Below are 26,086 nucleotides of genomic sequence, written 5' to 3'. Positions count from 1 at the left end.
CTCACCTGCACTTGAGGACTTGAAAAACTGCAGCAGCAAGTTCGTTTTCTAAGCAATCGTAAAAGGCTTCTCACGCTGACTGAAGGAATATTTATCCATCCATCCATCTATCTATCTATCCCTATCTATCTGTATTTCTGTCTTTCAACATTTGTGAATGTCAATGTAGCCTGCAAACTCGTGCCTTTGCGAAAGGCTAGGACGAGGCAAATCACAGCTCTGGGTGAAGCTAGCATTGACAGTCGTTGGTCTCAACTGACAACAAGTGCACACATCAGCCTGCTTCCTGAACCAGCAGGCTTTTACCGTCCCCTTCGCCACTCTAAACTTCCTTACCATAAAGAAAGGCAACAAGCAGAAGGAGGCGCCCAACGTGGGGCTCGAACCCACGACCCTGAGATTAAGAGTCTCATGCTCTACCGACTGAGTTAGCCGGGCCACTGGGGGGGCCGCAGAGCAAGACAACCCGCCGGAGTCTGCAAGGGGAAATGCGGCCACTTGACGGACGCACGGGCGTCCGATACTTTCCGACTTCCGTGCCTGCATTCACCATCCGGAGGCTTCGGCTCAAATCGTCTATTCTGGTCCAAAGAGTTCTTGGGAGGGTTACAGGCTGCAGTTCATGCCGAACTACGAGCGCCTGCTCGACGTGAGCACATCATTGGCACTTTTGCGTGAAGGCCAGCTCCCACAAGTGAGCAGAGTGGCGCAGCGGAAGCGTGCTGGGCCCATAACCCAGAGGTCGATGGATCGAAACCATTCTCTGCTATGACTTTTAGATTCCTTTGCGTTGCGTAACAGAAAGCCATATGCTCTCAGAGACCTCACCTGCACTTGAGGACTTGAAAAACTGCAGCAGCAAGTTCGTTTTCTAAGCAATCGTAAAAGGCTTCTCACGCTGACTGAAGGAATATTTATCCATCCATCCATCTATCTATCTATCCCTATCTATCTGTATTTCTGTCTTTCAACATTTGTGAATGTCAATGTAGCCTGCAAACTCGTGCCTTTGCGAAAGGCTAGGACGAGGCAAATCACAGCTCTGGGTGAAGCTAGCATTGACAGTCGTTGGTCTCAACTGACAACAAGTGCACACATCAGCCTGCTTCCTGAACCAGCAGGCTTTTACCGTCCCCTTTACCACTCTACACTTCCTTACCATAAAGAAAGGCAACAAGCAACCCATAACCCAGAGGTCGATGGATCGAAACCATTCTCTGCTATGACTTTTAGATTCCTTTGCGTTGCGTAACAGAAAGCCATATGCTCTCAGAGACCTCACCTGCACTTGAGGACTTGAAAAACTGCAGCAGCAAGTTCGTTTTCTAAGCAATCGTAAAAGGCTTCTCACGCTGACTGAAGGAATATTTATCCATCCATCCATCTATCTATCTATCCCTATCTATCTGTATTTCTGTCTTTCAACATTTGTGAATGTCAATGTAGCCTGCAAACTCGTGCCTTTGCGAAAGGCTAGGACGAGGCAAATCACAGCTCTGGGTGAAGCTAGCATTGACAGTCGTTGGTCTCAACTGACAACAAGTGCACACATCAGCCTGCTTCCTGAACCAGCAGGCTTTTACCGTCCCCTTCGCCACTCTACACTTCCTTACCATAAAGAAAGGCAACAAGCAACCCATAACCCAGAGGTCGATGGATCGAAACCATTCTCTGCTATGACTTTTAGATTCCTTTGCGTTGCGTAACAGAAAGCCATATGCTCTCAGAGACCTCACCTGCACTTGAGGACTTGAAAAACTGCAGCAGCAAGTTCGTTTTCTAAGCAATCGTAAAAGGCTTCTCACGCTGACTGAAGGAATATTTATCCATCCATCCATCTATCTATCTATCCCTATCTATCTGTATTTCTGTCTTTCAACATTTGTGAATGTCAATGTAGCCTGCAAACTCGTGCCTTTGCGAAAGGCTAGGACGAGGCAAATCACAGCTCTGGGTGAAGCTAGCATTGACAGTCGTTGGTCTCAACTGACAACAAGTGCACACATCAGCCTGCTTCCTGAACCAGCAGGCTTTTACCGTCCCCTTCGCCACTCTACACTTCCTTACCATAAAGAAAGGCAACAAGCAGAAGGAGGCGCCCAACGTGGGGCTCGAACCCACGACCCTGAGATTAAGAGTCTCATGCTCTACCGACTGAGTTAGCCGGGCCACTGGGGGGGCCGCAGAGCAAGACAACCCGCCGGAGTCTGCAAGGGGAAATGCGGCCACTTGACGGACGCACGGGCGTCCGATACTTTCCGACTTCCGTGCCTGCATTCACCATCCGGAGGCTTCGGCTCAAATCGTCTATTCTGGTCCAAAGAGTTCTTGGGAGGGTTACAGGCTGCAGTTCATGCCGAACTACGAGCGCCTGCTCGACGTGAGCACATCATTGGCACTTTTGCGTGAAGGCCAGCTCCCACAAGTGAGCAGAGTGGCGCAGCGGAAGCGTGCTGGGCCCATAACCCAGAGGTCGATGGATCGAAACCATTCTCTGCTATGACTTTTAGATTCCTTTGCGTTGCGTAACAGAAAGCCATATGCTCTCAGAGACCTCACCTGCACTTGAGGACTTGAAAAACTGCAGCAGCAAGTTCGTTTTCTAAGCAATCGTAAAAGGCTTCTCACGCTGACTGAAGGAATATTTATCCATCCATCCATCTATCTATCTATCCCTATCTATCTGTATTTCTGTCTTTCAACATTTGTGAATGTCAATGTAGCCTGCAAACTCGTGCCTTTGCGAAAGGCTAGGACGAGGCAAATCACAGCTCTGGGTGAAGCTAGCATTGACAGTCGTTGGTCTCAACTGACAACAAGTGCACACATCAGCCTGCTTCCTGAACCAGCAGGCTTTTACCGTCCCCTTCACCACTCTACACTTCCTTACCATAAAGAAAGGCAACAAGCAACCCATAACCCAGAGGTCGATGGATCGAAACCATTCTCTGCTATGACTTTTAGATTCCTTTGCGTTGCGTAACAGAAAGCCATATGCTCTCAGAGACCTCACCTGCACTTGAGGACTTGAAAAACTGCAGCAGCAAGTTCGTTTTCTAAGCAATCGTAAAAGGCTTCTCACGCTGACTGAAGGAATATTTATCCATCCATCCATCTATCTATCTATCCCTATCTATCTGTATTTCTGTCTTTCAACATTTGTGAATGTCAATGTAGCCTGCAAACTCGTGCCTTTGCGAAAGGCTAGGACGAGGCAAATCACAGCTCTGGGTGAAGCTAGCATTGACAGTCGTTGGTCTCAACTGACAACAAGTGCACACATCAGCCTGCTTCCTGAACCAGCAGGCTTTTACCGTCCCCTTCGCCACTCTACACTTCCTTACCATAAAGAAAGGCAACAAGCAACCCATAACCCAGAGGTCGATGGATCGAAACCATTCTCTGCTATGACTTTTAGATTCCTTTGCGTTGCGTAACAGAAAGCCATATGCTCTCAGAGACCTCACCTGCACTTGAGGACTTGAAAAACTGCAGCAGCAAGTTCGTTTTCTAAGCAATCGTAAAAGGCTTCTCACGCTGACTGAAGGAATATTTATCCATCCATCCATCTATCTATCTATCCCTATCTATCTGTATTTCTGTCTTTCAACATTTGTGAATGTCAATGTAGCCTGCAAACTCGTGCCTTTGCGAAAGGCTAGGACGAGGCAAATCACAGCTCTGGGTGAAGCTAGCATTGACAGTCGTTGGTCTCAACTGACAACAAGTGCACACATCAGCCTGCTTCCTGAACCAGCAGGCTTTTACCGTCCCCTTCGCCACTCTACACTTCCTTACCATAAAGAAAGGCAACAAGCAGAAGGAGGCGCCCAACGTGGGGCTCGAACCCACGACCCTGAGATTAAGAGTCTCATGCTCTACCGACTGAGCTAGCCGGGCCACTGGGGGGGCCGCAGAGCAAGACAACCCGCCGGAGTCTGCAAGGGGAAATGCGGCCACTTGACGGACGCACGGGCGTCCGATACTTTCCGACTTCCGTGCCTGCATTCACCATCCGGAGGCTTCGGCTCAAATCGTCTATTCTGGTCCAAAGAGTTCTTGGGAGGGTTACAGGCTGCAGTTCATGCCGAACTACGAGCGCCTGCTCGACGTGAGCACATCATTGGCACTTTTGCGTGAAGGCCAGCTCCCACAAATGAGCAGAGTGGCGCAGCGGAAGCGTGCTGGGCCCATAACCCAGAGGTCGATGGATCGAAACCATTCTCTGCTATGACTTTTAGATTCCTTTGCGTTGCGTAACAGAAAGCCATATGCTCTCAGAGACCTCACCTGCACTTGAGGACTTGAAAAACTGCAGCAGCAAGTTCGTTTTCTAAGCAATCGTAAAAGGCTTCTCACGCTGACTGAAGGAATATTTATCCATCCATCCATCTATCTATCTATCCCTATCTATCTGTATTTCTGTCTTTCAACATTTGTGAATGTCAATGTAGCCTGCAAACTCGTGCCTTTGCGAAAGGCTAGGACGAGGCAAATCACAGCTCTGGGTGAAGCTAGCATTGACAGTCGTTGGTCTCAACTGACAACAAGTGCACACATCAGCCTGCTTCCTGAACCAGCAGGCTTTTACCGTCCCCTTCGCCACTCTACACTTCCTTACCATAAAGAAAGGCAACAAGCAACCCATAACCCAGAGGTCGATGGATCGAAACCATTCTCTGCTATGACTTTTAGATTCCTTTGCGTTGCGTAACAGAAAGCCATATGCTCTCAGAGACCTCACCTGCACTTGAGGACTTGAAAAACTGCAGCAGCAAGTTCGTTTTCTAAGCAATCGTAAAAGGCTTCTCACGCTGACTGAAGGAATATTTATCCATCCATCCATCTATCTATCTATCCCTATCTATCTGTATTTCTGTCTTTCAACATTTGTGAATGTCAATGTAGCCTGCAAACTCGTGCCTTTGCGAAAGGCTAGGACGAGGCAAATCACAGCTCTGGGTGAAGCTAGCATTGACAGTCGTTGGTCTCAACTGACAACAAGTGCACACATCAGCCTGCTTCCTGAACCAGCAGGCTTTTACCGTCCCCTTCGCCACTCTACACTTCCTTACCATAAAGAAAGGCAACAAGCAGAAGGAGGCGCCCAACGTGGGGCTCGAACCCACGACCCTGAGATTAAGAGTCTCATGCTCTACCGACTGAGTTAGCCGGGCCACTGGGGGGGCCGCAGAGCAAGACAACCCGCCGGAGTCTGCAAGGGGAAATGCGGCCACTTGACGGACGCACGGGCGTCCGATACTTTCCGACTTCCGTGCCTGCATTCACCATCCGGAGGCTTCGGCTCAAATCGTCTATTCTGGTCCAAAGAGTTCTTGGGAGGGTTACAGGCTGCAGTTCATGCCGAACTACGAGCGCCTGCTCGACGTGAGCACATCATTGGCACTTTTGCGTGAAGGCCAGCTCCCACAAGTGAGCAGAGTGGCGCAGCGGAAGCGTGCTGGGCCCATAACCCAGAGGTCGATGGATCGAAACCATTCTCTGCTATGACTTTTAGATTCCTTTGCGTTGCGTAACAGAAAGCCATATGCTCTCAGAGACCTCACCTGCACTTGAGGACTTGAAAAACTGCAGCAGCAAGTTCGTTTTCTAAGCAATCGTAAAAGGCTTCTCACGCTGACTGAAGGAATATTTATCCATCCATCCATCTATCTATCTATCCCTATCTATCTGTATTTCTGTCTTTCAACATTTGTGAATGTCAATGTAGCCTGCAAACTCGTGCCTTTGCGAAAGGCTAGGACGAGGCAAATCACAGCTCTGGGTGAAGCTAGCATTGACAGTCGTTGGTCTCAACTGACAACAAGTGCACACATCAGCCTGCTTCCTGAACCAGCAGGCTTTTACCGTCCCCTTCACCACTCTACACTTCCTTACCATAAAGAAAGGCAACAAGCAACCCATAACCCAGAGGTCGATGGATCGAAACCATTCTCTGCTATGACTTTTAGATTCCTTTGCGTTGCGTAACAGAAAGCCATATGCTCTCAGAGACCTCACCTGCACTTGAGGACTTGAAAAACTGCAGCAGCAAGTTCGTTTTCTAAGCAATCGTAAAAGGCTTCTCACGCTGACTGAAGGAATATTTATCCATCCATCCATCTATCTATCTATCCCTATCTATCTGTATTTCTGTCTTTCAACATTTGTGAATGTCAATGTAGCCTGCAAACTCGTGCCTTTGCGAAAGGCTAGGACGAGGCAAATCACAGCTCTGGGTGAAGCTAGCATTGACAGTCGTTGGTCTCAACTGACAACAAGTGCACACATCAGCCTGCTTCCTGAACCAGCAGGCTTTTACCGTCCCCTTCGCCACTCTACACTTCCTTACCATAAAGAAAGGCAACAAGCAACCCATAACCCAGAGGTCGATGGATCGAAACCATTCTCTGCTATGACTTTTAGATTCCTTTGCGTTGCGTAACAGAAAGCCATATGCTCTCAGAGACCTCACCTGCACTTGAGGACTTGAAAAACTGCAGCAGCAAGTTCGTTTTCTAAGCAATCGTAAAAGGCTTCTCACGCTGACTGAAGGAATATTTATCCATCCATCCATCTATCTATCTATCCCTATCTATCTGTATTTCTGTCTTTCAACATTTGTGAATGTCAATGTAGCCTGCAAACTCGTGCCTTTGCGAAAGGCTAGGACGAGGCAAATCACAGCTCTGGGTGAAGCTAGCATTGACAGTCGTTGGTCTCAACTGACAACAAGTGCACACATCAGCCTGCTTCCTGAACCAGCAGGCTTTTACCGTCCCCTTCGCCACTCTACACTTCCTTACCATAAAGAAAGGCAACAAGCAGAAGGAGGCGCCCAACGTGGGGCTCGAACCCACGACCCTGAGATTAAGAGTCTCATGCTCTACCGACTGAGCTAGCCGGGCCACTGGGGGGGCCGCAGAGCAAGACAACCCGCCGGAGTCTGCAAGGGGAAATGCGGCCACTTGACGGACGCACGGGCGTCCGATACTTTCCGACTTCCGTGCCTGCATTCACCATCCGGAGGCTTCGGCTCAAATCGTCTATTCTGGTCCAAAGACTTCTTGGGAGGGTTACAGGCTGCAGTTCATGCCGAACTACGAGCGCCTGCTCGACGTGAGCACATCATTGGCACTTTTGCGTGAAGGCCAGCTCCCACAAATGAGCAGAGTGGCGCAGCGGAAGCGTGCTGGGCCCATAACCCAGAGGTCGATGGATCGAAACCATTCTCTGCTATGACTTTTAGATTCCTTTGCGTTGCGTAACAGAAAGCCATATGCTCTCAGAGACCTCACCTGCACTTGAGGACTTGAAAAACTGCAGCAGCAAGTTCGTTTTCTAAGCAATCGTAAAAGGCTTCTCACGCTGACTGAAGGAATATTTATCCATCCATCCATCTATCTATCTATCCCTATCTATCTGTATTTCTGTCTTTCAACATTTGTGAATGTCAATGTAGCCTGCAAACTCGTGCCTTTGCGAAAGGCTAGGACGAGGCAAATCACAGCTCTGGGTGAAGCTAGCATTGACAGTCGTTGGTCTCAACTGACAACAAGTGCACACATCAGCCTGCTTCCTGAACCAGCAGGCTTTTACCGTCCCCTTCGCCACTCTACACTTCCTTACCATAAAGAAAGGCAACAAGCAACCCATAACCCAGAGGTCGATGGATCGAAACCATTCTCTGCTATGACTTTTAGATTCCTTTGCGTTGCGTAACAGAAAGCCATATGCTCTCAGAGACCTCACCTGCACTTGAGGACTTGAAAAACTGCAGCAGCAAGTTCGTTTTCTAAGCAATCGTAAAAGGCTTCTCACGCTGACTGAAGGAATATTTATCCATCCATCCATCTATCTATCTATCCCTATCTATCTGTATTTCTGTCTTTCAACATTTGTGAATGTCAATGTAGCCTGCAAACTCGTGCCTTTGCGAAAGGCTAGGACGAGGCAAATCACAGCTCTGGGTGAAGCTAGCATTGACAGTCGTTGGTCTCAACTGACAACAAGTGCACACATCAGCCTGCTTCCTGAACCAGCAGGCTTTTACCGTCCCCTTCGCCACTCTACACTTCCTTACCATAAAGAAAGGCAACAAGCAACCCATAACCCAGAGGTCGATGGATCGAAACCATTCTCTGCTATGACTTTTAGATTCCTTTGCGTTGCGTAACAGAAAGCCATATGCTCTCAGAGACCTCACCTGCACTTGAGGACTTGAAAAACTGCAGCAGCAATTTCGTTTTCTAAGCAATCGTAAAAGGCTTCTCACGCTGACTGAAGGAATATTTATCCATCCATCCATCTATCTATCTATCCCTATCTATCTGTATTTCTGTCTTTCAACATTTGTGAATGTCAATGTAGCCTGCAAACTCGTGCCTTTGCGAAAGGCTAGGACGAGGCAAATCACAGCTCTGGGTGAAGCTAGCATTGACAGTCGTTGGTCTCAACTGACAACAAGTGCACACATCAGCCTGCTTCCTGAACCAGCAGGCTTTTACCGTCCCCTTCGCCACTCTACACTTCCTTACCATAAAGAAAGGCAACAAGCAGAAGGAGGCGCCCAACGTGGGGCTCGAACCCACGACCCTGAGATTAAGAGTCTCATGCTCTACCGACTGAGTTAGCCGGGCCACTGGGGGGGCCGCAGAGCAAGACAACCCGCCGGAGTCTGCAAGGGGAAATGCGGCCACTTGACGGACGCACGGGCGTCCGATACTTTCCGACTTCCGTGCCTGCATTCACCATCCGGAGGCTTCGGCTCAAATCGTCTATTCTGGTCCAAAGAGTTCTTGGGAGGGTTACAGGCTGCAGTTCATGCCGAACTACGAGCGCCTGCTCGACGTGAGCACATCATTGGCACTTTTGCGTGAAGGCCAGCTCCCACAAGTGAGCAGAGTGGCGCAGCGGAAGCGTGCTGGGCCCATAACCCAGAGATCGATGGATCGAAACCATTCTCTGCTATGACTTTTAGATTCCTTTGCGTTGCGTAACAGAAAGCCATATGCTCTCAGAGACCTCACCTGCACTTGAGGACTTGAAAAACTGCAGCAGCAAGTTCGTTTTCTAAGCAATCGTAAAAGGCTTCTCACGCTGACTGAAGGAATATTTATCCATCCATCCATCTATCTATCTATCCCTATCTATCTGTATTTCTGTCTTTCAACATTTGTGAATGTCAATGTAGCCTGCAAACTCGTGCCTTTGCGAAAGGCTAGGACGAGGCAAATCACAGCTCTGGGTGAAGCTAGCATTGACAGTCGTTGGTCTCAACTGACAACAAGTGCACACATCAGCCTGCTTCCTGAACCAGCAGGCTTTTACCGTCCCCTTCGCCACTCTACACTTCCTTACCATAAAGAAAGGCAACAAGCAACCCATAACCCAGAGGTCGATGGATCAAAACCATTCTCTGCTATGACTTTTAGATTCCTTTGCGTTGCGTAACAGAAAGCCATATGCTCTCAGAGACCTCACCTGCACTTGAGGACTTGAAAAACTGCAGCAGCAAGTTCGTTTTCTAAGCAATCGTAAAAGGCTTCTCACGCTGACTGAAGGAATATTTATCCATCCATCCATCTATCTATCTATCCCTATCTATCTGTATTTCTGTCTTTCAACATTTGTGAATGTCAATGTAGCCTGCAAACTCGTGCCTTTGCGAAAGGCTAGGACGAGGCAAATCACAGCTCTGGGTGAAGCTAGCATTGACAGTCGTTGGTCTCAACTGACAACAAGTGCACACATCAGCCTGCTTCCTGAACCAGCAGGCTTTTACCGTCCCCTTCGCCACTCTACACTTCCTTACCATAAAGAAAGGCAACAAGCAGAAGGAGGCGCCCAACGTGGGGCTCGAACCCACGACCCTGAGATTAAGAGTCTCATGCTCTACCGACTGAGCTAGCCGGGCCACTGGGGGGGCCGCAGAGCAAGACAACATGCCGGAGTCTGCAAGGGGAAATGCGGCCACTTGACGGACGCACGGGCGTCCGATACTTTCCGACTTCCGTGCCTGCATTCACCATCCGGAGGCTTCGGCTCAAATCGTCTATTCTGGTCCAAAGAGTTCTTGGGAGGGTTACAGGCTGCAGTTCATGCCGAACTACGAGCGCCTGCTCGACGTGAGCACATCATTGGCACTTTTGCGTGAAGGCCAGCTCCCACAAGTGAGCAGAGTGGCGCAGCGGAAGCGTGCTGGGCCCATAACCCAGAGGTCGATGGATCGAAACCATTCTCTGCTATGACTTTTAGATTCCTTTGCGTTGCGTAACAGAAAGCCATATGCTCTCAGAGACCTCATCTGCACTTGAGGACTTGAAAAACTGCAGCAGCAAGTTCGTTTTCTAAGCAATCGTAAAAGGCTTCTCACGCTGACTGAAGGAATATTTATCCATCCATCCATCTATCTATCTATCCCTATCTATCTGTATTTCTGTCTTTCAACATTTGTGAATGTCAATGTAGCCTGCAAACTCGTGCCTTTGCGAAAGGCTAGGACGAGGCAAATCACAGCTCTGGGTGAAGCTAGCATTGACAGTCGTTGGTCTCAACTGACAACAAGTGCACACATCAGCCTGCTTCCTGAACCAGCAGGCTTTTACCGTCCCCTTCGCCACTCTACACTTCCTTACCATAAAGAAAGGCAACAAGCAACCCATAACCCAGAGGTCGATGGATCGAAACCATTCTCTGCTATGACTTTTAGATTCCTTTGCGTTGCGTAACAGAAAGCCATATGCTCTCAGAGACCTCACCTGCACTTGAGGACTTGAAAAACTGCAGCAGCAAGTTCGTTTTCTAAGCAATCGTAAAAGGCTTCTCACGCTGACTGAAGGAATATTTATCCATCCATCCATCTATCTATCTATCCCTATCTATCTGTATTTCTGTCTTTCAACATTTGTGAATGTCAATGTAGCCTGCAAACTCGTGCCTTTGCGAAAGGCTAGGACGAGGCAAATCACAGCTCTGGGTGAATCTGGCATTGACAGTCGTTGGTCTCAACTGACAACAAGTGCACACATCAGCCTGCTTCCTGAACCAGCAGGCTTTTACCGTCCCCTTCGCCACTCTACACTTCCTTACCATAAAGAAAGGCAACAAGCAACCCATAACCCAGAGGTCGATGGATCGAAACCATTCTCTGCTATGACTTTTAGATTCCTTTGCGTTGCGTAACAGAAAGCCATATGCTCTCAGAGACCTCACCTGCACTTGAGGACTTGAAAAACTGCAGCAGCAAGTTCGTTTTCTAAGCAATCGTAAAAGGCTTCTCACGCTGACTGAAGGAATATTTATCCATCCATCCATCTATCTATCTATCCCTATCTATCTGTATTTCTGTCTTTCAACATTTGTGAATGTCAATGTAGCCTGCAAACTCGTGCCTTTGCGAAAGGCTAGGACGAGGCAAATCACAGCTCTGGGTGAAGCTAGCATTGACAGTCGTTGGTCTCAACTGACAACAAGTGCACACATCAGCCTGCTTCCTGAACCAGCAGGCTTTTACCGTCCCCTTCGCGACTCTACACTTCCTTACCATAAAGAAAGGCAACAAGCAACCCATAACCCAGAGGTCGATGGATCGAAACCATTCTCTGCTATGACTTTTAGATTCCTTTGCGTTGCGTAACAGAAAGCCATATGCTCTCAGAGACCTCACCTGCACTTGAGGACTTGAAAAACTGCAGCAGCAAGTTCGTTTTCTAAGCAATCGTAAAAGGCTTCTCACGCTGACTGAAGGAATATTTATCCATCCATCCATCTATCTATCTATCCCTATCTATCTGTATTTCTGTCTTTCAACATTTGTGAATGTCAATGTAGCCTGCAAACTCCTGCCTTTGCGAAAGGCTAGGACGAGGCAAATCACAGCTCTGGGTGAAGCTAGCATTGACAGTCGTTGGTCTCAACTGACAACAAGTGCACACATCAGCCTGCTTCCTGAACCAGCAGGCTTTTACCGTCCCCTTCGCCACTCTACACTTCCTTACCATAAAGAAAGGCAACAAGCAACCCATAACCCAGAGGTCGATGGATCGAAACCATTCTCTGCTATGACTTTTAGATTCCTTTGCGTTGCGTAACAGAAAGCCATATGCTCTCAGAGACCTCACCTGCACTTGAGGACTTGAAAAACTGCAGCAGCAAGTTCGTTTTCTAAGCAATCGTAAAAGGCTTCTCACGCTGACTGAAGGAATATTTATCCATCCATCCATCTATCTATCTATCCCTATCTATCTGTATTTCTGTCTTTCAACATTTGTGAATGTCAATGTAGCCTGCAAACTCGTGCCTTTGCGAAAGGCTAGGACGAGGCAAATCACAGCTCTGGGTGAAGCTAGCATTGACAGTCGTTGGTCTCAACTGACAACAAGTGCACACATCAGCCTGCTTCCTGAACCAGCAGGCTTTTACCGTCCCCTTCGCCACTCTACACTTCCTTACCATAAAGAAAGGCAACAAGCAACCCATAACCCAGAGGTCGATGGATCGAAACCATTCTCTGCTATGACTTTTAGATTCCTTTGCGTTGCGTAACAGAAAGCCATATGCTCTCAGAGACCTCACCTGCACTTGAGGACTTGAAAAACTGCAGCAGCAAGTTCGTTTTCTAAGCAATCGTAAAAGGCTTCTCACGCTGACTGAAGGAATATTTATCCATCCATCCATCTATCTATCTATCCCTATCTATCTGTATTTCTGTCTTTCAACATTTGTGAATGTCAATGTAGCCTGCAAACTCGTGCCTTTGCGAAAGGCTAGGACGAGGCAAATCACAGCTCTGGGTGAAGCTAGCATTGACAGTCGTTGGTCTCAACTGACAACAAGTGCACACATCAGCCTGCTTCCTGAACCAGCAGGCTTTTACCGTCCCCTTCGCCACTCTACACTTCCTTACCATAAAGAAAGGCAACAAGCAACCCATAACCCAGAGGTCGATGGATCGAAACCATTCTCTGCTATGACTTTTAGATTCCTTTGCGTTGCGTAACAGAAAGCCATATGCTCTCAGAGACCTCACCTGCACTTGAGGACTTGAAAAACTGCAGCAGCAAGTTCGTTTTCTAAGCAATCGTAAAAGGCTTCTCACGCTGACTGAAGGAATATTTATCCATCCATCCATCTATCTATCTATCCCTATCTATCTGTATTTCTGTCTTTCAACATTTGTGAATGTCAATGTAACCTGCAAACTCGTGCCTTTGCGAAAGGCTAGGACGAGGCAAATCACAGCTCTGGGTGAAGCTAGCATTGACAGTCGTTGGTCTCAACTGACAACAAGTGCACACATCAGCCTGCTTCCTGAACCAGCAGGCTTTTACCGTCCCCTTCGCCACTCTACACTTCCTTACCATAAAGAAAGGCAACAAGCAACCCATAACCCAGAGGTTGATGGATCGAAACCATTCTCTGCTATGACTTTTAGATTCCTTTGCGTTGCGTAACAGAAAGCCATATGCTCTCAGAGACCTCACCTGCACTTGAGGACTTGAAAAACTGCAGCAGCAAGTTCGTTTTCTAAGCAATCGTAAAAGGCTTCTCACGCTGACTGAAGGAATATTTATCCATCCATCCATCTATCTATCTATCCCTATCTATCTGTATTTCTGTCTTTCAACATTTGTGAATGTCAATGTAGCCTGCAAACTCGTGCCTTTGCGAAAGGCTAGGACGAGGCAAATCACAGCTCTGGGTGAAGCTAGCATTGACAGTCGTTGGTCTCAACTGACAACAAGTGCACACATCAGCCTGCTTCCTGAACCAGCAGGCTTTTACCGTCCCCTTCGCCACTCTACACTTCCTTACCATAAAGAAAGGCAACAAGCAACCCATAACCCAGAGGTCGATGGATCGAAACCATTCTCTGCTATGACTTTTAGATTCCTTTGCGTTGCGTAACAGAAAGCCATATGCTCTCAGAGACCTCACCTGCACTTGAGGACTTGAAAAACTGCAGCAGCAAGTTCGTTTTCTAAGCAATCGTAAAAGGCTTCTCACGCTGACTGAAGGAATATTTATCCATCCATCCATCTATCTATCTATCCCTATCTATCTGTATTTCTGTCTTTCAACATTTGTGAATGTCAATGTAGCCTGCAAACTCGTGCCTTTGCGAAAGGCTAGGACGAGGCAAATCACAGCTCTGGGTGAAGCTAGCATTGACAGTCGTTGGTCTCAACTGACAACAAGTGCACACATCAGCCTGCTTCCTGAACCAGCAGGCTTTTACCGTCCCCTTCGCCACTCTACACTTCCTTACCATAAAGAAAGGCAACAAGCAACCCATAACCCAGAGGTCGATGGATCGAAACCATTCTCTGCTATGACTTTTAGATTCCTTTGCGTTGCGTAACAGAAAGCCATATGCTCTCAGAGACCTCACCTGCACTTGAGGACTTGAAAAACTGCAGCAGCAAGTTCGTTTTCTAAGCAATCGTAAAAGGCTTCTCACGCTGACTGAAGGAATATTTATCCATCCATCCATCTATCTATCTATCCCTATCTATCTGTATTTCTGTCTTTCAACATTTGTGAATGTCAATGTAGCCTGCAAACTCGTGCCTTTGCGAAAGGCTAGGACGAGGCAAATCACAGCTCTGGGTGAAGCTAGCATTGACAGTCGTTGGTCTCAACTGACAACAAGTGCACACATCAGCCTGCTTCCTGAACCAGCAGGCTTTTACCGTCCCCTTCGCCACTCTACACTTCCTTACCATAAAGAAAGGCAACAAGCAACCCATAACCCAGAGGTCGATGGATCGAAACCATTCTCTGCTATGACTTTTAGATTCCTTTGCGTTGCGTAACAGAAAGCCATATGCTCTCAGAGACCTCACCTGCACTTGAGGACTTGAAAAACTGCAGCAGCAAGTTCGTTTTCTAAGCAATCGTAAAAGGCTTCTCACGCTGACTGAAGGAATATTTATCCATCCATCCATCTATCTATCTATCCCTATCTATCTGTATTTCTGTCTTTCAACATTTGTGAATGTCAATGTAGCCTGCAAACTCGTGCCTTTGCGAAAGGCTAGGACGAGGCAAATCACAGCTCTGGGTGAAGCTAGCATTGACAGTCGTTGGTCTCAACTGACAACAAGTGCACACATCAGCCTGCTTCCTGAACCAGCAGGCTTTTACCGTCCCCTTCGCCACTCTACACTTCCTTACCATAAAGAAAAGCAACAAGCAGAAGGAGGCGCCCAACGTGGGGCTCGAACCCACGACCCTGAGATTAAGAGTCTCATGCTCTACCGACTGAGCTAGCCGGGCCACTGGGGGGGCCGCAGAGCAAGACAACCCACCGGAGTCTGCAAGGGGAAATGCGGCCACTTGACGGACGCACGGGCGTCCGATACTTTCCGACTTCCGTGCCTGCATTCACCATCCGGAGGCTTCGGCTCAAATCGTCTATTCTGGTCCAAAGAGTTCTTGGGAGGGTTACAGGCTGCAGTTCATGCCGAACTACGAGCGCCTGCTCGACGTGAGCACATCATTGGCACTTTTGCGTGAAGGCAAGCTCCCACAAGTGAGCAGAGTGGCGCAGCGGAAGCGTGCTGGGCCCATAACCCAGAGGTCGATGGATCGAAACCATTCTCTGCTATGACTTTTAGATTCCTTTGCGTTGCGTAACAGAAAGCCATATGCTCTCAGAGACCTCACCTGCACTTGAGGACTTGAAAAACTGCAGCAGCAAGTTCGTTTTCTAAGCAATCGTAAAAGGTTTCTCACGCTGACTGAAGGAATATTTATCCATCCATCCATCTATCTATCTATCCCTATCTATCTGTATTTCTGTCTTTCAACATTTGTGAATGTCAATGTAGCCTGCAAACTCGTGCCTTTGCGAAAGGCTAGGACGAGGCAAATCACAGCTCTGGGTGAAGCTAGCATTGACAGTCGTTGGTCTCAACTGACAACAAGTGCACACATCAGCCTGCTTCCTGAACCAGCAGGCTTTTACCGTCCCCTTCGCCACTCTACACTTCCTTACCATAAAGAAAGGCAACAAGCAACCCATAACCCAGAGGTCGATGGATCGAAACCATTCTCTGCTATGACTTTTAGATTCCTTTGCGTTGCGTAACAGAAAGCCATATGCTCTCAGAGACCTCACCTGCACTTGAGGACTTGAAAAACTGCAGCAGCAAGTTCGTTTTCTAAGCAATCGTAAAAGGCTTCTCACGCTGACTGAAGGAATATTTATCCATCCATCCATCTATCTATCTATCTGTATTTCTGTCTTTCAACATTTGTGAATGTCAATGTAGCCTGCAAACTCGTGCCTTTGCGAAAGGCTAGGACGAGGCAAATCACAGCTCTGGGTGAAGCTAGCATTGACAGTCGTTGGTCTCAACTGACAACAAGTGCACACATCAGCCTGCTTCCTGAACCAGCAGGCTTTTACCGTCCCCTTCGCCACTCTACACTTCCTTACCATAAAGAAAGGCAACAAGCAGAAGGAGGTGCCCAACGTGGGGCTCAAACCCACGACCCTGAGATTAAGAGTCTCATGCTCTACCGACTGAGTTAGCCGGGCCACTGGGGGGGCCGCAGAGCAAGACAACCCGCCGGAGTCTGCAAGGGGAAATGCGGCCACTTGACGGACGCACGGGCGTCCGATACTTTCCGACTTCTGTGCCTGCATTCACCATCCGGAGGCTTCGGCTCAAATCGTCTATTCTGGTCCAAAGAGTTCTTGGGAGGGTTACAGGCTGCAGTTCATGCCGAACTACGAGCGCCTGCTCGACGTGAGCACATCATTGGCACTTTTGCGTGAAGGCCAGCTCCCACAAGTGAGCAGAGTGGCGCAGCGGAAGCGTGCTGGGCCCATAACCCAGAGGTCGATGGATCGAAACCATTCTCTGCTATGACTTTTAGATTCCTTTGCGTTGCGTAACAGAAAGCCATATGCTCTCAGAGACCTCACCTGCACTTGAGGACTTGAAAAACTGCAGCAGCAAGTTCGTTTTCTAAGCAATCGTAAAAGGCTTCTCACGCTGACTGAAGGAATATTTATCCATCCATCCATCTATCTATCTATCCCTATCTATCTGTATTTCTGTCTTTCAACATTTGTGAATGTCAATGTAGCCTGCAAACTCGTGCCTTTGCGAAAGGCTAGGACGAGGCAAATCACAGCTCTGGGTGAAGCTAGCATTGACAGTCGTTGGTCTCAACTGACAACAAGTGCACACATCAGCCTGCTTCCTGAACCAGCAGGCTTTTACCGTCCCCTTCGCCACTCTAAACTTCCTTACCATAAAGAAAGGCAGCAAGCAGAAGGAGGCGCCCAACGTGGGGCTCGAACCCACGACCCTGAGATTAAGAGTCTCATGCTCTACCGACTGAGCTAGCCGGGCCACTGGGGGGGCCGCAGAGCAAGACAACCCGCCGGAGTCTGCAAGGGGAAATGCGGCCACTTGACGGACGCACGGGCGTCCGATACTTTCCGACTTCCGTGCCTGCATTCACCATCCGGAGGCTTCGGCTCAAATCGTCTATTCTGGTCCAAAGAGTTCTTGGGAGGGTTACAGGCTGCAGTTCATGCCGAACTACGAGCGCCTGCTCGACGTGAGCACATCATTGGCACTTTTGCGTGAAGGCCAGCTCCCACAAGTGAGCAGAGTGGCGCAGCGGAAGCGTGCTGGGCCCATAACCCAGAGGTCGATGGATCGAAACCATTCTCTGCTATGACTTTTAGATTCCTTTGCGTTGCGTAACAGAAAGCCATATGCTCTCAGAGACCTCACCTGCACTTGAGGACTTGAAAAACTGCAGCAGCAAGTTCGTTTTCTAAGCAATCGTAAAAGGCTTCTCACGCTGACTGAAGAAATATTTATCCATCCATCCATCTATCTATCTATCCCTATCTATCTGTATTTCTGTCTTTCAACATTTGTGAATGTCAATGTAGCCTGCAAACTCGTGCCTTTGCGAAAGGCTAGGACGAGGCAAATCACAGCTCTGGGTGAAGCTAGCATTGACAGTCGTTGGTCTCAACTGGCAACAAGTGCACACATCAGCCTGCTTCCTGAACCAGCAGGCTTTTACCGTCCCCTTCGCCACTCTACACTTCCTTACCATAAAGAAAGGCAACAAGCAACCCATAACCCAGAGGTCGATGGATCGAAACCATTCTCTGCTATGACTTTTAGATTCCTTTGCGTTGCGTAACAGAAAGCCATATGCTCTCAGAGACCTCACCTGCACTTGAGGACTTGAAAAACTGCAGCAGCAAGTTCGTTTTCTAAGCAATCGTAAAAGGCTTCTCACGCTGACAGAAGGAATATTTATCCATCCATCCATCTATCTATCTATCCCTATCTATCTGTATTTCTGTCTTTCAACATTTGTGAATGTCAATGTAGCCTGCAAACTCGTGCCTTTGCGAAAGGCTAGGACGAGGCAAATCACAGCTCTGGGTGAAGCTAGCATTGACAGTCGTTGGTCTCAACTGACAACAAGTGCACACATCAGCCTGCTTCCTGAACCAGCAGGCTTTTACCGTCCCCTTCGCCACTCTACACTTCCTTACCATAAAGAAAAGCAACAAGCAGAAGGAGGCGCCCAACGTGGGGCTCGAACCCACGACCCTGAGATTAAGAGTCTCATGCTCTACCGACTGAGCTAGCCGGGCCACTGGGGGGGCCGCAGAGCAAGACAACCCACCGGAGTCTGCAAGGGGAAATGCGGCCACTTGACGGACGCACGGGCGTCCGATACTTTCCGACTTCCGTGCCTGCATTCACCATCCGGAGGCTTCGGCTCAAATCGTCTATTCTGGTCCAAAGAGTTCTTGGGAGGGTTACAGGCTGCAGTTCATGCCGAACTACGAGCGCCTGCTCGACGTGAGCACATCATTGGCACTTTTGCGTGAAGGCAAGCTCCCACAAGTGAGCAGAGTGGCGCAGCGGAAGCGTGCTGGGCCCATAACCCAGAGGTCGATGGATCGAAACCATTCTCTGCTATGACTTTTAGATTCCTTTGCGTTGCGTAACAGAAAGCCATATGCTCTCAGAGACCTCACCTGCACTTGAGGACTTGAAAAACTGCAGCAGCAAGTTCGTTTTCTAAGCAATCGTAAAAGGTTTCTCACGCTGACTGAAGGAATATTTATCCATCCATCCATCTATCTATCTATCCCTATCTATCTGTATTTCTGTCTTTCAACATTTGTGAATGTCAATGTAGCCTGCAAACTCGTGCCTTTGCGAAAGGCTAGGACGAGGCAAATCACAGCTCTGGGTGAAGCTAGCATTGACAGTCGTTGGTCTCAACTGACAACAAGTGCACACATCAGCCTGCTTCCTGAACCAGCAGGCTTTTACCGTCCCCTTCGCCACTCTACACTTCCTTACCATAAAGAAAGGCAACAAGCAACCCATAACCCAGAGGTCGATGGATCGAAACCATTCTCTGCTATGACTTTTAGATTCCTTTGCGTTGCGTAACAGAAAGCCATATGCTCTCAGAGACCTCACCTGCACTTGAGGACTTGAAAAACTGCAGCAGCAAGTTCGTTTTCTAAGCAATCGTAAAAGGCTTCTCACGCTGACTGAAGGAATATTTATCCATCCATCCATCTATCTATCTATCCCTATCTATCTGTATTTCTGTCTTTCAACATTTGTGAATGTCAATGTAGCCTGCAAACTCGTGCCTTTGCGAAAGGCTAGGACGAGGCAAATCACAGCTCTGGGTGAAGCTAGCATTGACAGTCGTTGGTCTCAACTGACAACAAGTGCACACATCAGCCTGCTTCCTGAACCAGCAGGCTTTTACCGTCCCCTTCGCCACTCTACACTTCCTTACCATAAAGAAAGGCAACAAGCAGAAGGAGGTGCCCAACGTGGGGCTCGAACCCACGACCCTGAGATTAAGAGTCTCATGCTCTACCGACTGAGTTAGCCGGGCCACTGGGGGGGCCGCAGAGCAAGACAACCCGCCGGAGTCTGCAAGGGGAAATGCGGCCACTTGACGGACGCACGGGCGTCCGATACTTTCCGACTTCCGTGCCTGCATTCACCATCCGGAGGCTTCGGCTCAAATCGTCTATTCTGGTCCAAAGAGTTCTTGGGAGGGTTACAGGCTGCAGTTCATGCCGAACTACGAGCGCCTGCTCGACGTGAGCACATCATTGGCACTTTTGCGTGAAGGCCAGCTCCCACAAGTGAGCAGAGTGGCGCAGCGGAAGCGTGCTGGGCCCATAACCCAGAGGTCGATGGATCGAAACCATTCTCTGCTATGACTTTTAGATTCCTTTGCGTTGCGTAACAGAAAGCCATATGCTCTCAGAGACCTCACCTGCACTTGAGGACTTGAAAAACTGCAGCAGCAAGTTCGTTTTCTAAGCAATCGTAAAAGGCTTCTCACGCTGACTGAAGGAATATTTATCCATCCATCCATCTATCTATCTATCCCTATCTATCTGTATTTCTGTCTTTCAACATTTGTGAATGTCAATGTAGCCTGCAAACTCGTGCCTTTGCGAAAGGCTAGGACGAGGCAAATCACAGCTCTGGGTGAAGCTAGCATTGACAGTCGTTGGTCTCAACTGACAACAAGTGCACACATCAGCCTGCTTCCTGAACCAGCAGGCTTTTACCGTCCCCTTCGCCACTCTAAACTTCCTTACCATAAAGAAAGGCAGCAAGCAGAAGGAGGCGCCCAACGTGGGGCTCGAACCCACGACCCTGAGATTAAGAGTCTCATGCTCTACCGACTGAGCTAGCCGGGCCACTGGGGGGGCCGCAGAGCAAGACAACCCGCCGGAGTCTGCAAGGGGAAATGCGGCCACTTGACGGACGCACGGGCGTCCGATACTTTCCGACTTCCGTGCCTGCATTCACCATCCGGAGGCTTCGGCTCAAATCGTCTATTCTGGTCCAAAGAGTTCTTGGGAGGGTTACAGGCTGCAGTTCATGCCGAACTACGAGCGCCTGCTCGACGTGAGCACATCATTGGCACTTTTGCGTGAAGGCCAGCTCCCACAAGTGAGCAGAGTGGCGCAGCGGAAGCGTGCTGGGCCCATAACCCAGAGGTCGATGGATCGAAACCATTCTCTGCTATGACTTTTAGATTCCTTTGCGTTGCGTAACAGAAAGCCATATGCTCTCAGAGACCTCACCTGCACTTGAGGACTTGAAAAACTGCAGCAGCAAGTTCGTTTTCTAAGCAATCGTAAAAGGCTTCTCACGCTGACTGAAGAAATATTTATCCATCCATCCATCTATCTATCTATCCCTATCTATCTGTATTTCTGTCTTTCAACATTTGTGAATGTCAATGTAGCCTGCAAACTCGTGCCTTTGCGAAAGGCTAGGACGAGGCAAATCACAGCTCTGGGTGAAGCTAGCATTGACAGTCGTTGGTCTCAACTGACAACAAGTGCACACATCAGCCTGCTTCCTGAACCAGCAGGCTTTTACCGTCCCCTTCGCCACTCTAAACTTCCTTACCATAAAGAAAGGCAGCAAGCAGAAGGAGGCGCCCAACGTGGGGCTCGAACCCACGACCCTGAGATTAAGAGTCTCATGCTCTACCGACTGAGCTAGCCGGGCCACTGGGGGGGCCGCAGAGCAAGACAACCCGCCGGAGTCTGCAAGGGGAAATGCGGCCACTTGACGGACGCACGGGCGTCCGATACTTTCCGACTTCCGTGCCTGCATTCACCATCCGGAGGCTTCGGCTCAAATCGTCTATTCTGGTCCAAAGAGTACTTGGGAGGGTTACAGGCTGCAGTTCATGCCGAACTACGAGCGCCTGCTCGACGTGAGCACATCATTGGCACTTTTGCGTGAAGGCCAGCTCCCACAAGTGAGCAGAGTGGCGCAGCGGAAGCGTGCTGGGCCCATAACCCAGAGGTCGATGGATCGAAACCATTCTCTGCTATGACTTTTAGATTCCTTTGCGTTGCGTAACAGAAAGCCATATGCTCTCAGAGACCTCACCTGCACTTGAGGACTTGAAAAACTGCAGCAGCAAGTTCGTTTTCTAAGCAATCGTAAAAGGCTTCTCACGCTGACTGAAGGAATATTTATCCATCCATCCATCTATCTATCTATCCCTATCTATCTGTATTTCTGTCTTTCAACATTTGTGAATGTCAATGTAGCCTGCAAACTCGTGCCTTTGCGAAAGGCTAGGACGAGGCAAATCACAGCTCTGGGTGAAGCTAGCATTGACAGTCGTTGGTCTCAACTGACAACAAGTGCACACATCAGCCTGCTTCCTGAACCAGCAGGCTTTTACCGTCCCCTTCGCCACTCTACACTTCCTTACCATAAAGAAAGGCAACAAGCAACCCATAACCCAGAGGTCGATGGATCGAAACCATTCTCTGCTATGACTTTTAGATTCCTTTGCGTTGCGTAACAGAAAGCCATATGCTCTCAGAGACCTCACATGCACTTGAGGACTTGAAAAACTGCAGCAGCAAGTTCGTTTTCTAAGCAATCGTAAAAGGCTTCTCACGCTGACTGAAGGAATATTTATCCATCCATCCATCTATCTATCTATCCCTATCTATCTGTATTTCTGTCTTTCAACATTTGTGAATGTCAATGTAGCCTGCAAACTCGTGCCTTTGCGAAAGGCTAGGACGAGGCAAATCACAGCTCTGGGTGAAGCTAGCATTGACAGTCGTTGGTCTCAACTGACAACAAGTGCACACATCAGCCTGCTTCCTGAACCAGCAGGCTTTTACCGTCCCCTTCGCCACTCTACACTTCCTTACCATAAAGAAAGGCAACAAGCAGAAGGAGGCGCCCAACGTGGGGCTCGAACCCACGACCCTGAGATTAAGAGTCTCATGCTCTACCGACTGAGCTAGCCGGGCCACTGGGGGGGCCGCAGAGCAAGACAACCCGCCGGAGTCTGCAAGGGGAAATGCGGCCACTTGACGGACGCACGGGCGTCCGATACTTTCCGACTTCCGTGCCTGCATTCACCATCCGGAGGCTTCGGCTCAAATCGTCTATTCTGGTCCAAAGAGTTCTTGGGAGGGTTACAGGCTGCAGTTCATGCCGAACTACGAGCGCCTGCTCGACGTGAGCACATCATTGGCACTTTTGCGTGAAGGCCAGCTCCCACAAGTGAGCAGAGTGGCGCAGCGGAAGCGTGCTGGGCCCATAACCCAGAGGTCGATGGATCGAAACCATTCTCTGCTATGACTTTTAGATTCCTTTGCGTTGCGTAACAGAAAGCCATATGCTCTCAGAGACCTCACCTGCACTTGAGGACTTGAAAAACTGCAGCAGCAAGTTCGTTTTCTAAGCAATCGTAAAAGGCTTCTCACGCTGACTGAAGGAATATTTATCCATCCATCCATCTATCTATCTATCCCTATCTATCTGTATTTCTGTCTTTCAACATTTGTGAATGTCAATGTAGCCTGCAAACTCGTGCCTTTGCGAAAGGCTAGGACGAGGCAAATCACAGCTCTGGGTGAATCTGGCATTGACAGTCGTTGGTCTCAACTGACAACAAGTGCACACATCAGCCTGCTTCCTGAACCAGCAGGCTTTTACCGTCCCCTTCACCACTCTACACTTCCTTACCATAAAGAAAGGCAACAAGCAACCCATAACCCAGAGGTCGATGGATCGAAACCATTCTCTGCTATGACTTTTAGATTCCTTTGCGTTGCGTAACAGAAAGCCATATGCTCTCAGAGACCTCACCTGCACTTGAGGACTTGAAAAACTGCAGCAGCAAGTTCGTTTTCTAAGCAATCGTAAAAGGCTTCTCACGCTGACTGAAGGAATATTTATCCATCCATCCATCTATCTATCTATCCCTATCTATCTGTATTTCTGTCTTTCAACATTTGTGAATGTCAATGTAGCCTGCAAACTCGTGCCTTTGCGAAAGGCTAGGACGAGGCAAATCACAGCTCTGGGTGAAGCTAGCATTGACAGTCGTTGGTCTCAACTGACAACAAGTGCACACATCAGCCTGCTTCCTGAACCAGCAGGCTTTTACCGTCCCCTTCACCACTCTACACTTCCTTACCATAAAGAAAGGCAACAAGCAACCCATAACCCAGAGGTCGATGGATCGAAACCATTCTCTGCTATGACTTTTAGATTCCTTTGCGTTGCGTAACAGAAAGCCATATGCTCTCAGAGACCTCACATGCACTTGAGGACTTGAAAAACTGCAGCAGCAAGTTCGTTTTCTAAGCAATCGTAAAAGGCTTCTCACGCTGACTGAAGGAATATTTATCCATCCATCCATCTATCTATCTATCCCTATCTATCTGTATTTCTGTCTTTCAACATTTGTGAATGTCAATGTAGCCTGCAAACTCGTGCCTTTGCGAAAGGCTAGGACGAGGCAAATCACAGCTCTGGGTGAAGCTAGCATTGACAGTCGTTGGTCTCAACTGACAACAAGTGCACACATCAGCCTGCTTCCTGAACCAGCAGGCTTTTACCGTCCCCTTCGCCACTCTACACTTCCTTACCATAAAGAAAGGCAACAAGCAGAAGGAGGCGCCCAACGTGGGGCTCGAACCCACGACCCTGAGATTAAGAGTCTCATGCTCTACCGACTGAGCTAGCCGGGCCACTGGGGGGGCCGCAGAGCAAGACAACCCGCCGGAGTCTGCAAGGGGAAATGCGGCCACTTGACGGACGCACGGGCGTCCGATACTTTCCGACTTCCGTGCCTGCATTCACCATCCGGAGGCTTCGGCTCAAATCGTCTATTCTGGTCCAAAGAGTTCTTGGGAGGGTTACAGGCTGCAGTTCATGCCGAACTACGAGCGCCTGCTCGACGTGAGCACATCATTGGCACTTTTGCGTGAAGGCCAGCTCCCACAAGTGAGCAGAGTGGCGCAGCGGAAGCGTGCTGGGCCCATAACCCAGAGGTCGATGGATCGAAACCATTCTCTGCTATGACTTTTAGATTCCTTTGCGTTGCGTAACAGAAAGCCATATGCTCTCAGAGACCTCACCTGCACTTGAGGACTTGAAAAACTGCAGCAGCAAGTTCGTTTTCTAAGCAATCGTAAAAGGCTTCTCACGCTGACTGAAGGAATATTTATCTATCTATCCCTATCTATCTGTATTTCTGTCTTTCAACATTTGTGAATGTCAATGTAGCCTGCAAACTCGTGCCTTTGCGAAAGGCTAGGACGAGGCAAATCACAGCTCTGGGTGAAGCTAGCATTGACAGTCGTTGGTCTCAACTGACAACAAGTGCACACATCAGCCTGCTTCCTGAACCAGCAGGCTTTTACCGTCCCCTTCACCACTCTACACTTCCTTACCATAAAGAAAGGCAACAAGCAACCCATAACCCAGAGGTCGATGGATCGAAACCATTCTCTGCTATGACTTTTAGATTCCTTTGCGTTGCGTAACAGAAAGCCATATGCTCTCAGAGACCTCACCTGCACTTGAGGACTTGAAAAACTGCAGCAGCAAGTTCGTTTTCTAAGCAATCGTAAAAGGCTTCTCACGCTGACTGAAGGAATATTTATCCATCCATCCATCTATCTATCTATCCCTATCTATCTGTATTTCTGTCTTTCAACATTTGTGAATGTCAATGTAGCCTGCAAACTCGTGCCTTTGCGAAAGGCTAGGACGAGGCAAATCACAGCTCTGGGTGAAGCTAGCATTGACAGTCGTTGGTCTCAACTGACAACAAGTGCACACATCAGCCTGCTTCCTGAACCAGCAGGCTTTTACCGTCCCCTTCACCACTCTACACTTCCTTACCATAAAGAAAGGCAACAAGCAACCCATAACCCAGAGGTCGATGGATCGAAACCATTCTCTGCTATGACTTTTAGATTCCTTTGCGTTGCGTAACAGAAAGCCATATGCTCTCAGAGACCTCACCTGCACTTGAGGACTTGAAAAACTGCAGCAGCAAGTTCGTTTTCTAAGCAATCATAAAAGGCTTCTCACGCTGACTGAAGGAATATTTATCCATCCATCCATCTATCTATCTATCCCTATCTATCTGTATTTCTGTCTTTCAACATTTGTGAATATCAATGTAGCCTGCAAACTCGTGCCTTTGCGAAAGGCTAGGACGAGGCAAATCACAGCTCTGGGTGAAGCTA

At 48.7% G+C, this 26,086-nt stretch overlaps 31 non-coding genes across 31 annotated transcripts; 15 read left to right on the top strand and 16 right to left on the bottom strand.

Moving 5' to 3' along the window:
- Positions 1-365: 365 nt before the first annotated feature.
- trnak-cuu (transfer RNA lysine (anticodon CUU)) lies at positions 366-438 on the bottom strand. Its single transcript has one exon. It is a non-coding gene; the product is annotated as a tRNA-Lys (tRNA).
- A 259-nt stretch (positions 439-697) lies between these two features.
- trnam-cau (transfer RNA methionine (anticodon CAU)) lies at positions 698-769 on the top strand. Its single transcript has one exon. It is a non-coding gene; the product is annotated as a tRNA-Met (tRNA).
- A 1,327-nt stretch (positions 770-2,096) lies between these two features.
- trnak-cuu (transfer RNA lysine (anticodon CUU)) lies at positions 2,097-2,169 on the bottom strand. The gene has a single exon. It is a non-coding gene; the product is annotated as a tRNA-Lys (tRNA).
- Positions 2,170-2,428: 259 nt separating this feature from the next.
- On the top strand, positions 2,429-2,500 carry trnam-cau (transfer RNA methionine (anticodon CAU)). Its single transcript has one exon. It is a non-coding gene; the product is annotated as a tRNA-Met (tRNA).
- Positions 2,501-3,827: 1,327 nt separating this feature from the next.
- Positions 3,828-3,900, bottom strand: trnak-cuu (transfer RNA lysine (anticodon CUU)). Its single transcript has one exon. It is a non-coding gene; the product is annotated as a tRNA-Lys (tRNA).
- Positions 3,901-4,159: 259 nt separating this feature from the next.
- trnam-cau (transfer RNA methionine (anticodon CAU)) lies at positions 4,160-4,231 on the top strand. Its single transcript has one exon. It is a non-coding gene; the product is annotated as a tRNA-Met (tRNA).
- Positions 4,232-5,104: 873 nt separating this feature from the next.
- Positions 5,105-5,177, bottom strand: trnak-cuu (transfer RNA lysine (anticodon CUU)). The gene has a single exon. It is a non-coding gene; the product is annotated as a tRNA-Lys (tRNA).
- Positions 5,178-5,436: 259 nt separating this feature from the next.
- On the top strand, positions 5,437-5,508 carry trnam-cau (transfer RNA methionine (anticodon CAU)). The gene has a single exon. It is a non-coding gene; the product is annotated as a tRNA-Met (tRNA).
- Positions 5,509-6,835: 1,327 nt separating this feature from the next.
- Positions 6,836-6,908, bottom strand: trnak-cuu (transfer RNA lysine (anticodon CUU)). Its single transcript has one exon. It is a non-coding gene; the product is annotated as a tRNA-Lys (tRNA).
- A 259-nt stretch (positions 6,909-7,167) lies between these two features.
- On the top strand, positions 7,168-7,239 carry trnam-cau (transfer RNA methionine (anticodon CAU)). The gene has a single exon. It is a non-coding gene; the product is annotated as a tRNA-Met (tRNA).
- Positions 7,240-8,566: 1,327 nt separating this feature from the next.
- trnak-cuu (transfer RNA lysine (anticodon CUU)) lies at positions 8,567-8,639 on the bottom strand. The gene has a single exon. It is a non-coding gene; the product is annotated as a tRNA-Lys (tRNA).
- Positions 8,640-9,843: 1,204 nt separating this feature from the next.
- On the bottom strand, positions 9,844-9,916 carry trnak-cuu (transfer RNA lysine (anticodon CUU)). Its single transcript has one exon. It is a non-coding gene; the product is annotated as a tRNA-Lys (tRNA).
- Positions 9,917-10,175: 259 nt separating this feature from the next.
- Positions 10,176-10,247, top strand: trnam-cau (transfer RNA methionine (anticodon CAU)). The gene has a single exon. It is a non-coding gene; the product is annotated as a tRNA-Met (tRNA).
- Positions 10,248-15,206: 4,959 nt separating this feature from the next.
- Positions 15,207-15,279, bottom strand: trnak-cuu (transfer RNA lysine (anticodon CUU)). The gene has a single exon. It is a non-coding gene; the product is annotated as a tRNA-Lys (tRNA).
- Positions 15,280-15,538: 259 nt separating this feature from the next.
- On the top strand, positions 15,539-15,610 carry trnam-cau (transfer RNA methionine (anticodon CAU)). The gene has a single exon. It is a non-coding gene; the product is annotated as a tRNA-Met (tRNA).
- Positions 15,611-16,473: 863 nt separating this feature from the next.
- On the bottom strand, positions 16,474-16,546 carry trnak-cuu (transfer RNA lysine (anticodon CUU)). The gene has a single exon. It is a non-coding gene; the product is annotated as a tRNA-Lys (tRNA).
- Positions 16,547-16,805: 259 nt separating this feature from the next.
- Positions 16,806-16,877, top strand: trnam-cau (transfer RNA methionine (anticodon CAU)). Its single transcript has one exon. It is a non-coding gene; the product is annotated as a tRNA-Met (tRNA).
- A 419-nt stretch (positions 16,878-17,296) lies between these two features.
- trnak-cuu (transfer RNA lysine (anticodon CUU)) lies at positions 17,297-17,369 on the bottom strand. The gene has a single exon. It is a non-coding gene; the product is annotated as a tRNA-Lys (tRNA).
- A 259-nt stretch (positions 17,370-17,628) lies between these two features.
- Positions 17,629-17,700, top strand: trnam-cau (transfer RNA methionine (anticodon CAU)). The gene has a single exon. It is a non-coding gene; the product is annotated as a tRNA-Met (tRNA).
- Positions 17,701-18,573: 873 nt separating this feature from the next.
- Positions 18,574-18,646, bottom strand: trnak-cuu (transfer RNA lysine (anticodon CUU)). Its single transcript has one exon. It is a non-coding gene; the product is annotated as a tRNA-Lys (tRNA).
- A 259-nt stretch (positions 18,647-18,905) lies between these two features.
- trnam-cau (transfer RNA methionine (anticodon CAU)) lies at positions 18,906-18,977 on the top strand. The gene has a single exon. It is a non-coding gene; the product is annotated as a tRNA-Met (tRNA).
- Positions 18,978-19,850: 873 nt separating this feature from the next.
- Positions 19,851-19,923, bottom strand: trnak-cuu (transfer RNA lysine (anticodon CUU)). Its single transcript has one exon. It is a non-coding gene; the product is annotated as a tRNA-Lys (tRNA).
- A 259-nt stretch (positions 19,924-20,182) lies between these two features.
- On the top strand, positions 20,183-20,254 carry trnam-cau (transfer RNA methionine (anticodon CAU)). The gene has a single exon. It is a non-coding gene; the product is annotated as a tRNA-Met (tRNA).
- A 419-nt stretch (positions 20,255-20,673) lies between these two features.
- On the bottom strand, positions 20,674-20,746 carry trnak-cuu (transfer RNA lysine (anticodon CUU)). The gene has a single exon. It is a non-coding gene; the product is annotated as a tRNA-Lys (tRNA).
- A 259-nt stretch (positions 20,747-21,005) lies between these two features.
- trnam-cau (transfer RNA methionine (anticodon CAU)) lies at positions 21,006-21,077 on the top strand. The gene has a single exon. It is a non-coding gene; the product is annotated as a tRNA-Met (tRNA).
- A 419-nt stretch (positions 21,078-21,496) lies between these two features.
- On the bottom strand, positions 21,497-21,569 carry trnak-cuu (transfer RNA lysine (anticodon CUU)). Its single transcript has one exon. It is a non-coding gene; the product is annotated as a tRNA-Lys (tRNA).
- Positions 21,570-21,828: 259 nt separating this feature from the next.
- Positions 21,829-21,900, top strand: trnam-cau (transfer RNA methionine (anticodon CAU)). Its single transcript has one exon. It is a non-coding gene; the product is annotated as a tRNA-Met (tRNA).
- Positions 21,901-22,773: 873 nt separating this feature from the next.
- trnak-cuu (transfer RNA lysine (anticodon CUU)) lies at positions 22,774-22,846 on the bottom strand. Its single transcript has one exon. It is a non-coding gene; the product is annotated as a tRNA-Lys (tRNA).
- A 259-nt stretch (positions 22,847-23,105) lies between these two features.
- On the top strand, positions 23,106-23,177 carry trnam-cau (transfer RNA methionine (anticodon CAU)). Its single transcript has one exon. It is a non-coding gene; the product is annotated as a tRNA-Met (tRNA).
- Positions 23,178-24,504: 1,327 nt separating this feature from the next.
- Positions 24,505-24,577, bottom strand: trnak-cuu (transfer RNA lysine (anticodon CUU)). Its single transcript has one exon. It is a non-coding gene; the product is annotated as a tRNA-Lys (tRNA).
- A 259-nt stretch (positions 24,578-24,836) lies between these two features.
- On the top strand, positions 24,837-24,908 carry trnam-cau (transfer RNA methionine (anticodon CAU)). Its single transcript has one exon. It is a non-coding gene; the product is annotated as a tRNA-Met (tRNA).
- The last annotated feature ends 1,178 nt before the right edge of the window (positions 24,909-26,086 follow it).

Source organism: Amia ocellicauda, chromosome 12, assembly GCF_036373705.1.
Source record: "Amia ocellicauda isolate fAmiCal2 chromosome 12, fAmiCal2.hap1, whole genome shotgun sequence".
In the NCBI taxonomy this organism is placed as follows: Eukaryota; Metazoa; Chordata; class Actinopteri; order Amiiformes; family Amiidae; genus Amia; species Amia ocellicauda.
Note: the sequence above shows the minus strand (reverse complement) of the source record. Positions and strands in the feature narration are given on the sequence as shown.